This window comes from Manacus candei, unplaced genomic scaffold (assembly GCF_025592945.1).
Source record: "Manacus candei isolate 608988 ecotype Guabito, Panama unplaced genomic scaffold, ASM2559294v1 h1tg000039l, whole genome shotgun sequence".
NCBI lineage: Eukaryota > Metazoa > Chordata > Aves > Passeriformes > Pipridae > Manacus > Manacus candei.
Genome location: NW_026138087.1, coordinates 2011425 through 2021231, shown reverse-complemented (window position 1 = coordinate 2021231; position 9807 = coordinate 2011425). Strand labels below are relative to the sequence as shown.

Genomic DNA, 9807 nt, shown 5'->3' with positions numbered 1-9807 from the left:
ACTGTTTTTAGAGAGTTAAGAGTGGTTTTACATTTATAACAGCCACATGTTCATTCAGTGAGGGCTTGTGATTATTGCCACCCCTATTTCAAATACTGCATTTCTCTCAGTGAAGTTGGGACCCGCCTCCCTACCCAGGGGCATTTGGGTGATGTAATACTTTTGCAGTGAGATGTCTTCTTTTTATTTGATTTTTTTAACTGGTGCATTAAAACCATAGCTTTGCCTGTTAGCAAAGCTATAGGCATTGCTGTGGCCTGGAGTACTATATGGCAGAGCCACCCAAGATACCCTGTAGGCTGTGCCTTTTGCTACTGGCTGCCATTTGCTGTTCCTGATAGTCCAGCCTTCTGCCTGGGCATGTTCTGAAAAGAGAGCCCTGCCTGAAGTGAGGTTTTCCTGTGCATCCACCGTGTGCTGGGCTCATAAAAGAACTCTTGAGCTGTGGGAGCTTTGTGTTAAAAGGGTTCATTAACTTTCAAATGTTTCAATTGAGAAATTTCAGAGCTCTCAGCAATAGACCAGGGTGGCCGGCTCAGCCAAGAGTGTCCCCTGACAGTCAGGTGCAGATGTGATTGCTAGTCACAGCACCGTAAGAAACCTAATAGTGTCCCAGCAAGTGTCATACTTGAGCTGGAGAGGATTAAACCAGATAGCCCGGAGAGGCTGTAAATAATTTTTATTGGGCTTTAAGAGATAGGGAGACAGAGGAGCCTCTACCTTGTGGCATCCCAGGAATTCTGCCTGCAGGCTTGTAGAGTGTGTGCAGTGGTGAAAGAAAGGACTCTGGGACTGGCCTTGTTCTGAAGGAGGTGATTAACTGTTCTGAAATGGTCAGACCAGGGTAGATCATGCTGGTACAAAGGGGCGGTTTTTCTGACTAATGTCTCTTCGAATGTGGTGTCTGAGCACAAAGAAATGAGAAATGAAAAGCAATGGAGCAGCTTTCCTGCTTGGGAGGTGTGGTGTTAGCCAGTTAGCTTGTGAGACGAATGTTCCCTAAACACTCCCTTCTTTCTTTTCAAATTCTAGATGCTTTTCTTGGCCGTACAGACCTACAAAGATTTTATTTTTTTAATTTATTATTTATTTATTTATTTCTGCAAAGTAATCTGGTAGCTGCATATTAGGGAGAACCAAGGGATTAGAGTTTGGTTAAACACCTCCCGTAACTCTTGGTTAGTAACTTTATTTTGTGTTAAATGCCTCACAAATGCTGAGGCTGGGGAAAGGGAGTTAGATTTCCTGTGTGATAATGCAGATCATTCTGCTTATGTTGTTAGGTTGGCACTGCTCAGGGGCTGATGTTTGACCCCAAGGCTCCTCTCCAGCCTTGATTTAGACAGGTGAGGAAGTGCCAGTTGACTGCATTCCAGCCACCCCTGGGACAAGCTGCCAGGGGCTCCCTGATGGTTTTACTGTGTTGTGACCTTTGCTGGGTTGTTTTCCAGTCAGCTGGCCTTGCCTGGCTTCTCCTGAAGACAGACTAGCCAGGGCTCAGTGAAGCCAAGCTTTGTGGATTGCAGCCCTTCCTGTGTTGTTTTGGTTCCCATAGGAGCTCTTAGCTGAAAATTAGAATATTCTTAGTTGTTAATGTTTTAACTTGCTCTAGTCTGGCTTTTCCAGACCCAGACTAGCCCCCGTCAGCAGTGTCTATGGCCAGCCTCTCTGCTTTTGACACCTCAAGCCTGACACAAATCAGGCTAAACAGAACGTGGAATATTAAACAGCTGTTGGCTTCTAAATAAGGAAAATCATATTAGTCTCTCTGTAAGCAAATCTGTATGGTAATTTCAGGAAAGCATGAGGTGACTGTTCTCCCTGGGAAGAAAGAGCTGATATATCTGCATATCCATAAACTAATCATACGAAAGACTTAAGAGCCTAGCAGGGAGGGAAGTTTTACTTCCCTGAGGAATGTTTGAGGGGGAAAATAAAGGCAGGACAAATTGTCTGTCACTATGGAAATTTGTTTGGGTAGGACAACATCTACGGCACCAAATCCTGAGAAGGATGGATGCTGTTGCAGATAATCCTGGTCAAGTGAAAGAAATGCCACTGGAGCATTGTAATATCTATCCAAAATCATTTTTTCAATTATGTGTAACATACAGCAGTGGATGACTTAAAAATTTATCCTATCTGACAGCACAGAGGCAGCAAAAATGTTAGATTCAAGACCATTTTTAAGGGTGCAGGATGTACATGCTGACCCTCTGGCTATCAATGGTTTAAAGGAAATGAGAGTGGCTGTTGGCAGGGAGCATTTAGCTCTCTGCAACTTGCCTGACTGTTTCTGGCTCTGGCTGATACAGCCCCAGCTTCCAGAGTGAGTGTAGCAGTGTGTATCTGCAGGACAGGATGGATCAACCTAATGCTTTATGCAGACCCTGGCTCCCAGAAACTTTATCGAAAAGGAAGCTATTAAGTGTGTTTTCTTGGAGTAACTAAATTCTCTGTCTCTGCTGGGTGAGGTACTAAGGTTAAGTAGGAGGTACATCCTCTAAGTGGTAGTGCTTACAGGAGCTGCTCCGTACTGCTCAAATATGGCAGAATTCATTGATGGCTGTGGATAAATTTGAAATAAGTGCAGGGGACTCTTACTCTTCCCTGCCTCTGATGCCAGGATGCCAGGGAATATTGCCCTGGCATGTGCAAAATACTGCTACTGTGAAGATAAGATGATGGCTGTTTTAAGAAGAGGCAGCTAGGTATCCAGTATATACTACTGACTGTTTTGGCTCAAAAGGAGTGTCCAGTGCTGCATTTGCCGTGGCACTAGGGTGTATAAAGGGAATCCCAAGAGCTATAGAGAGCCCCAGGCATCCCCCACTTCTCTCTCCCAAAAGAGAACTATTGTGATTTGTCTTGGTATGAAAGAACCTCCCACTCACTGATCTCAGAACCCCCCCAGTGTGAATCTGCCTCTGTTGTATTGCCTCCTGAAAATCCTTAAAATTAACTTAGGGTAGTGAGCTGAGCTTTCTCTAAGTTGTATTTCATTTGGAATTTTTACCTTTGGTGTGATACTTTCCTTACTCTGCATACATCTTTCCCCTTCCTGTCTTTGCTCCTGCTAACAAAGGAAACCTCTGCACTTCTGTCCTGCTCCTGTTTTTCAGCTAAACCATCTGTGACAGAGAGCTCAAAGCTTAATGGACTGAGCATGCAGTGTCTTTGGGGGTAACTGCTCTAAGAAATGGGCAGCACTGTGGTGCAGAGCTATGCTTACCTATTCTTCCGGCTCTCACATCATGGAGTGAATGCTCACATACTCCATCAGCTGCCGTTGGCTTGACTGCTTACACAGGCTAAATGTAAGGCCCCCAGTGAACATTTCTGTCACTTTTGCTGTTCTGGCTACTGTGCTTAATCAAAGAGCTGGAAGGAAAGCTCTCATTAGAGAGGCTTTCTCAGTCGTACAGAAGCCTCTGCTTCGCTAATCGAGGTTTTAGAGAGCTCTTGCTTCTGGTTGAGGTTGGTCTGCTTGACCTGATCTAGGCCTGAGGCAGAATGAAGCGAGAGCAGACTTAAAATAAATGATGTTTGAGCAAACACCATGGCTGGAGGTGAATGGGGTTGTGTTCTGCAAGGCTGCCGCTCGGAGACTCAAGAGTTTCCTGCTGTAGCAGCAAACTCATGGAATGTGCTGTGACTGTAGAGGTGGTGGGAACCTGTAGGTGAAAGTGGGAGTCTGCATGGGGTGAATTAATAATTTTCTGTCTGTTGCTACTGCTTGCATGTACAGCAGTGAGAGTCCAGGCCCTTGCTATCAGGCATTGCAGGAAACAAGAGTGCAAGGCAACTCGTGCTGCAGAGCCTGCAGTCTGAGTAGAGAAAGTAGATAAGTGCTGGGGAAAAAAGTGTAAAAGTGTAAAAGGCAGAGCTGAGGACAGCTCCCTGTTCAGCTGTTGCACTGGCCTCAGCCCAAGAGACGTGTGGAAAAGCTAATGTTTATCTGAGAAGGGAGCATAGAAGAAAAAGGTCTTCTGTGGGAGATAGCTAATGCATCAGTAGTGCTTCAGGCTCTTAAGCCTGTGTAACAGTGTAGCCTAGTCCATTTTGTATATTTTATAGAATCTGAATTTTATTATCATTTTCTGTGTAGTACGCAAGTTTGTGATCCTCAAGGTTGCCACCTGAGGATGTGTGAGCAAGTGAAATTATTCTGAGGGACTTGTGTTAAATTATGTCAATATTACTTATGGTCTAAACTGTTGGTGTCCTGGAAAAGAAGTTGTGTGATGGAGGACCTGAAATAGAGCACTTGCTCTTTAAGGATGCAGGAACTGTTTATTCCTCTATGGTCAGTGACTTGAGTAAATCACACATGAACAGGGTTCCTCTGTTGTGGGCCAGAGGCAGTGTTCTTAATGCAGTGCAGGATGTGAAGCTGCCAGATTTGCTTTGGGGGACGGTGGCTAGTAGGTGGGTGTGCATTGGTGTGCCAAGTGGTGAAGGTGCAGAAGGACAGGAACCTCAAGGTCGTGTGTTCAGCTGGTGCTTCTGAAAGCCAACATGCATGCCAAGCCAAGTGTCAGAGCAGAGGTTTCAAGCTGTGGAGTTGCCTCCTGCAGCTTTTTTCGGTTGCAAAGGATTACATTGTGCTTGAAAGAGAGATGGAGTGAGCAGCTGCTGGTGGTTGGGAAATGTTGATCCTGGTTCCTGGGCAGCAAGGCTTCCTGCCAGCTGAGCAGGCTCTAGCATTGGAAGCAGCATCTGTGGTCATGTGGCAGGGTCCTCATTTCCTATGGAAAAGGAAATGGACTGGCTGCCAAGTGCTTAGAATTAGTAATAAGCTGCCCAGAGAAGAGATGCAATGAGTGCAGGTCGCTTAGTGAGCAGGGTAAAATGGAATCCATTTCCAAATGGAGATGGATGGAGTGAAGGAGAAAGGAAGGAAGGGTCAGTGACGTGTTCATCGGATGTTGGCCAAATTCCCATACAGCATTCCTTGGTGGGCAGACTGTGTCAGACATGTCTCAGTAGGTCTGGCCTGTCAAGAGTCAGTGCGGAGACGAAGGGACAGATGGGGAAAGGAGACAGGATATAATGGAATGTACATGATGTCACCCAAGGGACATGTTAACTGAGTTTCTTTGTTACCAATTTGATGGTGTATTAGTGCCTGACCTTGCAGCGGGGATTTGGACCTTCCTTCCCTCGCTCGTTTTCCTTTGCTGTTTGCTTTTTATCTTCTTGAAGAGCAATAAAGATGCTGAACTCCAGAGAGCTCCTGTGGGAATTGAACTCTTCAGATACAGCATTGCTCTGGAAAGAGAGATGGAGGAAGTTGTGAGAGTAAGAATGAGGTTTGTCAGGAAAGCTTGGGCGAGGAGCTGAAATCATTGAAACAGTACAACTGGTAACAGGACAGGGTAGTTGCCTTACTCATGTGTCAGAATCTTCCCACGCCATGACAGATTCTAAATATGTGACAAAACTGTGCTGAACAGTGAAGGATTCTCTGTCATATGTCCGCTATCTGTCTTCTACCTATGGAGGGGACAGGAACCTTTGTTTTGGTGGCAGAGGATTCTCGGACGAGCTGCCTGCACTGATCTGTGTGGATGACTTTGTCTGCTGGAGATGAAGGTGTGACTGAGCAGCGAGGCAGCTGGGAGGGCTCTGGGGAGCAGAGTGCAGGTTTGCAGACAGGTCTGACTTGAGTGATGGCTTGTCAGGCCTTGAGGAGTCTGGATGAGTGCCTGGAATAGAAACACTTGGAGACTTACTGAACACAGAAAAGCCATCCGTAGCTCAGGTGGTCCCAGAGCTGCACATTGTTAGGGACTGGGTGTGCATTCTGAATGAATATCCCCGTAGGCTTGCTTTATTCTTGTACCTTGGAAGGTGCCTGCTGCTGGCCTCCAACACAGCCTGCTGGAATGAGTCATTCTTTGGTGTGAACCACAACAGATGTTCTTCTGAAAGAAACTACTGCAGAAATGCTTTAAGACAAAGGGAACTCTGAATGCTTACAAGATACATCCATGACTTCTTACTGATTTGGCTAAATTTTGCTGGCTCACTGGTTGTTGAAAGCAAGCAGAGGAAGTTCTCTGGTCTTTGGGGTTTGGAGAAGGGGGGCAAATGAGTGTTTTCCTCTGACTTAGGAGGATCCTGGGCCCTTTTGCAGTGGTAAATCAGGCTGACCTCTGCAAGACAGAGCAGGATATTGGAGTTAGTGGATGACTCTGGGAGTATGCAGAAGTTTGTAAAGATATCAGAGCTAATGATGAATGACATGTGTCATGTTCTGATTCCCTACACAACTCTGGCAAGCACGATTCAATACTTTGTTCTTACATTGTGGTTATGGCTTTGTCATCAACCTTGCAGTGGTCTGACACTGCTCACCTTTCTGCTAAGACCTGCCTTTTCCCTAGAACAAACTATTTGTAGCCCCACGAGCCACAGAGGAGGAGGTGTGGCCTGGTCTGTCCATAGAGTAATAGACATAATGTAGTACTTTGTGGATGACGTGGGTGTAATGGCTGCAGCTTGGCTTGGTTCTTGTCACTTGAGCACTTTTTTATGTGAGCTTCCAGACCCTGGCAACCTCTGAGGAGCAGGCTGTATTCATCATGGCTGTGGGAATATGAGGAAGCCATGGACAGTTCTGGTTTGGTCTAGACAAAGTTGCCATTGTTAGTTCTCATTGTTTTTCTCATGTCTGTGTGAGACTTTTGTACCTGGAGTAGGACTTGTTCTGTCCCTTGTCTCTGAAAACTTGTGTTCACTTCACCCCTGTGGTGCTGTCAAGCCAGCAAAAGAGTATGTGATGGTTTTATGTCGTGCAGCCAGTGGGAAGGAAAATAGTGTCTGAAATGACAGGCATTAAGTCCAATAAGGAGGAGACATTCATCATGGATGTGGAGTCATATTTTCTGTCACCTGAGACTGTGAAAAGGTGCTCGTGGTAAAGCTTACTTAAAATATGTTTAGTGTTCTGTCTTGGTTTGAGACAATTCGGAGGAGGTGGAGATGTCAGACGGAAGTGTCCTTCTTTGGATTCAGTGCCCCTGGTTTTCTCCAATACAGAGAGAGACCGAATATGTGCAGATTAAGTGAAAAAATAACTCTTTACCAAGAAGAGTGTCAACAATAATACTGATGAAACTGGGCTAAGCCAACTAGTGAGGAGAAACCTCCCAGGCCCCTGCCCACTGGACCAAAATAGGATGGTGGCTGGCCTCCCCCCACCTGGAAAACCTGGCAGGAACGGCTGGAGAATCAGTGCTGCAGTGAGGCTGCAGCGCTGGCACAGGCAGTCAGAGTAGGGCTATGGATCCCCCGGGCAACTGTAAGGATCCACAAGACACCTGCTGAATCCAGTGATGAGACTGAGGCGCTGCAACCTCAGTGCTCGTTGGTCAGAATGGTGGCTGCAGTCTCATCAAAGTGGTGGTTGCAATCCAGATCTGTCGAGGTGATGGCAGAGGTCCTGTGTAGTGAGGGAAGAAGACTCCTGATGTTGAGTGAAGTCCGAGTGTGGTCTTGTATTGGGCTCTCGTGGGATAAGGAGTTCTTCACTGGATGATGTAATACCTGTGTGGGATATTTCAGAAGTCTTTGACACCTTCTATGATGTTACAGCTGTCTGTTACCTCAGGACAGGTGGATCCATTATGACCATCAACAGAGATGAATATCTTCAGGCTGTGTGTGTGTGTGTGTGTGTAAATTGTCCTGGTGCTTCCCCGAGGGGAGTTACCTCAGATGAGTCATTTGTGCAAGTACAAGGAAACAACACCCAGCTCAAAGCCTGAGGTGGCAGGTGTGCATGCCCTCAACACCTGGATTGTCTGAGTCATCAGCATTTCAGTCTTTCACACTTGTGGATACATTCTTAGCATAATAGTACCACTCCTATCTTAAGTTCCTGCCACATTTTAAATTAGTAGACGTATCTAGGGAAAAGGGAAAAGGTGTGTACCAGAATCTTTGTGTTACCCAGGACAGTGTTCCTAGAGACATTTGGGGTTTCTTTCTTATCTGAAGATCTCTGTGTTACCAAGGTACACTGGAATTTAACCTATTGTTAAGAGCAATCAGCTAATGCTAAACCTTGCTTATTTAAATAACTATATATACCGAAAGTGAAGGTGTGTAGTAAATTATGGAAAGCTTCAAGAGGGAACCTGACCAAGGTTGTACACAAGTAACAAAATGTGGAAAATAACTAATGAAATAGGGAAAAAAAGGATTGCTTGAATGTCATCATCTGGACTAAGATGTTTTTCTTTGGATATTTTTTAGTTGCTATTTCAGTTTACTGGACTGTGATAAGTATAGTGGGTACAGTAGAAGATGAATGCTGAGTCTGAGATGGAAAAGAGAATGTTTAAATAGAAGACATGTTTAATTAAAGAAAAATACCTAAGAAACTCCAGTGTTTCCTAGAGGCCCAGAATGTGAGATTCAGCATAGGAGTTAAAATCCTGATCCATGTCAAAACCTGGAGTTATTTTTCTGCAGAAGAATGTTCAGCCCATCTATATCTGGAGGTTACTGAGATTGGGGAAAAAAAGGTGAGGGTCAAAACTCTGAGCTGGATCTAAATGTGCCCCAGGCAGAGCAGTCATTGGCTTCTGTACATCTCACAGGGAGATACGGCTTGACAGGGCGATAAGGTTCTGACCTGACCCATCCTTAGATTTCCCGTGTACTCTGTGATGAGGTAAAGCAGCCATGCTGGAGCAGAGCCCATGTATTGGTCAGGAGTTTCCAGCTCCCCATGATTGCCTTCGGAGCTCTACATAGCTGAGTTTGCATCATCATAAATGAAACTCCTGCTGAGGTCAAAGGGCAGGAGTTCATCTATAAATGAACATTCCTCAACCTCTAGTTACATGTTGGACCTTTGAGATCAGCTCTAACAAGCGTACTGCAAACAGTGGATTAGTTTGTTGCATGCCAGTGGGAAATTAAATGTGTCTTCCAAGTTCTTGTCACTTAAAATTTGCTGTGACATTTACTGCGTTTGACAAAATGCAGGAAAGAGGTTCCAATTAACCAGGACATCCAGCAGTGTGAATGGTGCAGTTTATTTTGGAGGCATGATATTCAGAAAGGTCAGTCTCTCAGTCAGCTGACCTCGACCATTTGTAGTGTTGGCTATGGCTAATGAGCACTCGGCTCAGTCTGTAATGGGGGCTTTATGCAGGGAAAATCCAGATAATAGATGTGTGGGGAAACTAGCTCTGTCTGATGGCTGTGCACTGGGGAGGGGGTTTGCGAAAACTCTAACATAGGAGGAAAAAGGAGCCTGAATCCAGTGTTAAAAGCTAGGAGCATCTTCACAGTCAGTCCCCTTCCACCTAAGTGGAAATTGTTGCTGTCTTAGTGCTTCTGCTCGGGCTTGTGAACCGCACAGAGCTGTATGTAACAGGATGGCGATTTCAACTTGGAGCAGGGTAGTATTTCCTTGGAAAAGGTAAATGGAAGCATATTGCTGCATCAACATGATGCACTCACTGTTGACAAAAGCTTGAAGGGAAAGTGGCCAAGTCTCACGATAGACCGATGTTCTTCAGCTCCTTTAAATGTTGGTATCAGTCAGTTGCAAATAACTCATGACTTGTACCAAAATTCATGGCACCTGCTGGCCCTTTATGTGGGCTTGTTCCAGCATTAGTATTGGGCTGTAGTATTTCTGTATGTCTGAAAACAGACATTTGGACTGAGCTTCCATAAATGATGCTGGATTTATACCAAGTTCACCCTCAGGAAACAATTAACATGTAACTGGCCAATAACATTCCCTTTCTGCTCAAAGTTTTGGGTGTTTGGGTTAAAAATGTG

The 9807-nt window shown here is 45.3% G+C and overlaps 1 long non-coding RNA gene across 3 annotated transcripts; it reads right to left on the bottom strand.

Annotated features, from left to right (window-relative positions):
• Positions 1-663: 663 nt before the first annotated feature.
• LOC127474076 (uncharacterized) lies at positions 664-7627 on the bottom strand. Of its 3 annotated transcripts, none has more exons than XR_007905721.1 (4): positions 6934-7627; positions 5736-6158; positions 5134-5496; positions 664-1565 (listed from the first exon to the last, which is right to left on the bottom strand). It is a non-coding gene; the product is annotated as an uncharacterized LOC127474076 (long non-coding RNA). The 3 variants fall into 3 exon arrangements; XR_007905722.1 differs by lacking the exon at positions 6934-7627 and having other exon boundaries at positions 5134-5271; positions 5392-5496; positions 5736-6799; XR_007905720.1 differs by lacking the exon at positions 6934-7627 and having other exon boundaries at positions 5736-6799.
• Between the last annotated feature and the right edge of the window lie 2180 nt (positions 7628-9807).